The following is a 3,459-nucleotide window of genomic DNA, read 5'->3' as shown; positions in this document are numbered from 1 at the left end:
CAAAACAGCAGTGAGAGTTTTGTAGCCCTTAACTGAATTAGATGGAACTTAAACCTTAAACAAAATCTTTCCTCTTGGCTGTTTGTTAGGTAACTTTTTAACATAATGCTTACGTAATTCATGTAGCTTAAAAAGCTTGATTAGGGATTTCTACTCCTACCTGCCTGAAGTTGCTGCTTTTCTCTGTGGTATCAAAATCCTACTGTCAGTCTGACAAACTCATGCAGCAAAATTGACGGGTGATACATAAATTCCGAGTAAATTAAGTAAGCAGGAAAAAACTCCGATGATCTTTCAAGGTGCATTTCTATGCCATGAAGAATATAAAGTACTACAAATTTAATTATAGTTCCCTTCTGCAGGAAAATGTTAGTTATTCCTGCCAAAGAAAACTGAGAAATGCTCATTAGCACACTGCTGAACCAAACATGGGGAAATAAAGAACGGAGAGGTATCTTTAGTTAATGCACAAATATACTTGGTTTCTCTGGCTTTAAACCAATCAAGTTCAGGGGAAAAGCTGGTGCAAAACTTGTAAGTCACATCGATGCTACTGAGCACAAGGAAAGAAGCTGTGACAGAAAGGAGATGAATTATTATTTTATTTTCCTGCAGTGAGTTACCATTGTTAAACGTGATACAGAGCTGGAAAAACTGGCTGTGGAGCTTGGATTTCTCTACGCTCAGCACAGGAGCTCCATCAAACCATACACGCCTAGTCTGAAACTAGGTTTTAGAACTCTGCAATGTACTGTAGCTATCTTTTTACTTGTGATTTTTTTTATTCCTATGTCTGTAATAGTAAATCGATGTTGTGAGGTTTGGTGCTGGTTTTTTTGTTTTGTTTTTTCTTTCAAAAATGTAGAAGCAGGACTGCAGAGCTGTCGTCCCATAGTACGAGAGGTATAAGAAGTCATTTTCCAGGTAATAAGTCAATATTAAATAGCTATCATTTTTGATGCATTAATACTAGTACTTCTCATACGGCAATCCAGACTTGTATCATGTAAAGATTTGTCTTTTCTGTTAATCTCAGTTGCACTCTGTCACTAACCTGACTTCAGAGCTACTAGTGTTTGGCCAGACTATTTGTATAGGGGTGGCAGCTGTTACTTGCAATAGGCCTGTTTTGACTGTAAAGGTGAAGGTGTTTTTTAAATGGGTCATGTCAACTCCAGGAATTGCCCACATAGACCAGGATTTCATCAATTTGTAAGAATAATCTGTGGGTTAGCAGCCTGACCCACATCCTCTAGCTTTTTCCCCATTCCTTCTCCTCTATCTTCACATCTTCTTCCTCTTCTCTCTGAAAGGCAGAGTCATGGCCTGTCTCAGCGATGTAAAGCAGTTACTGCACTTCTTTCTGGGTTCATGTGATGCTTTTGTAGTCGGGCCTCTCAAGCCTCTGCTTCAGGATCCATGGACGCTGAGCGCAGTCTGACCAGATTGGGCAGTTGTGCACTCTGGGCAGCTGCCAGCTGCTCTCCTGGCCAGAGTCCCTTGGACACGCACCCTGAAATAATGCCAGAAACAGCTAACCAATGTGGTCTGAAACATCTTGGATCATATCTGAGAAGCGGGAAGAACACTGGCTCAGTAAGTTCAGGATTAGGGCTACACAGCAAAAATACCTTCACCTTTTTACCTGAAGTTAGTGGGGAAAGGTTAACATGGGGTTAAGAAGTGGTATAGCAACACCAGATTGTACACAGATACACATCAGGGTTAAATCACATTATGGCCAATAGCAAGTGTAGCATTTGATTCAGTGGGGACTTTTTTAGCGGCTGAAGGGTTGGCATTAAGTGGCTGCATCTCTGCTTTTCAAAATCTACAAAGACGAAGACTGGAACTCACTAGGGAAGCTAGTGTCACTGGGAACAGAGCATTAACACCCACCTTCCCACACACCTTTTAATCTTGAAAGTTGTGGGGAAAATAGTCGCACATAATGAAGCAGACTTGGGGCAGCAAGAATTTTCTGCTTTACTGAGGTGTCTCCTGCTGGAGAAATGAGTGCTGGTACACTCATTACTATGAATGAAAAGGCTCTGGGGTGAGCTGCAAAAATTGCAGATAGGTGCAAATAGTTTTTGCCAATAGTTGCAACTATCTGCAAATAGTTTTTGTTCTATTTTGTGTCAAGATCATCCATGAACCACTTTTTCCAGACTAAGCAATCTATTATTCTATTAGTACTATGCTGAGTGTTTACAATTTGGTTTGGGTTTTTTGGGTGTGTGTTTCTTTTTCTTTTCACCCTAACATTCTGCTTAGAGGTCAGAAACAACAGCTCTTATGTCTACTCGAGTTCTGCTTTAACTCTGTGGTGTTGATAACATTCCAGGTTCTGCAGCTCAGGTCCAGAGTAACAAGCTTTCAGCACTCACTCAGCATGGGGATTACCAGCGGCATCCTTTGAATTTTGACCCAAGAGGCAGCAAGGGAAGAGGAGGAAACACTCAAAGAGCAAAGACAGTAAGTAACAGTGGCATTGGCAATAAGCTGATACGGTTGCAAAAGGAGCAACTTCTTTGCCAGTTTGCAAGCTGTGGTTTGTATATATACCCAGGCAGGTTTCATCTGGACAAGATGCCAAATCTCTTTGAAGATTTATCTTTAAGAGCAAGGTGAACAGTAGGTATGGCTAGCAAACAGGAAAAAAAAATGTTCCCAATGTCCCAAAAATTGATGAAAGAAAGTGGTCAGGAGGGAGGTATTTAGTTAGCAGTGATCCAGGAAAGATTTTCCTCTCTTTTTTTTTTTTTTTTTTTTTTTAAAAAAGTACCATGTCATGGTTGGTGACTCTTTCTATGTGTTACTTATGCTTTCAGGTGCCTAGCAGATGGAAGGAGAGAATGGCAGATAGGCTATTACCACACTTCAATGAAAAGTCTCTTCTTACTGTCTTCATGCAGCTACGGAAACAAAGGCTGGTCCAGAAGTAAACCCACATCAGTCCAGGGCATTTTAGAAAATGCCACTGAACTGGCAACCTTGAAATAAGAGAAGGACAACTTATATACAGATCAAAAGGAGGCAGTAATACTCCATGCTGTGCATATGTACTTGAACAAATTTGGATGCACTGTCCAATACCAGCTGCAGTCAGTTAATCTGCTAATCCATTTTAAGTACTGGGTGATGCAGATCCTTCTGAGCAAGAGCAGCACTGCACATCCTCCCCTCACTGACACTGCAACACAGTACAGAAAGGCAAGGATATCGGTCAAAACGAAAAGGCTTCCTTTTATTGTGGTAACCTAGGAACATGATGGTGCAAAGCACAGCTAAGTGCTAAGAGCAAAAGCAGCGGGTCTGGTGTTTGGGGTTGGTTTTTTTGTTCTATGTTTTGGTGGTTGTTTTTTTTTTAACTGCTTCCCTAGCGCAAGCCCTGACCACCACTGCATCCTGCCCAACGCAGTGCTCTCACCCCCAGAGGCTGCTGCCTGTACACTG

General features: G+C 41.5%; 1 long non-coding RNA gene across 1 annotated transcript; it reads left to right on the top strand.

Annotated features, from left to right (window-relative positions):
• Window positions 1–517: 517 nt before the first annotated feature.
• On the top strand, window positions 518–2,772 carry LOC141741091 (uncharacterized). The gene is made up of 2 exons (XR_012586262.1): window positions 518–924; window positions 2,348–2,772. It is a non-coding gene; the product is annotated as an uncharacterized LOC141741091 (long non-coding RNA).
• Window positions 2,773–3,459: the final 687 nt, after the last annotated feature.

Source organism: Larus michahellis, chromosome 3 (genome assembly GCF_964199755.1).
Source record: "Larus michahellis chromosome 3, bLarMic1.1, whole genome shotgun sequence".
NCBI lineage: Eukaryota > Metazoa > Chordata > Aves > Charadriiformes > Laridae > Larus > Larus michahellis.
Note: the sequence above shows the minus strand (reverse complement) of the source record. Positions and strands in the feature narration are given on the sequence as shown.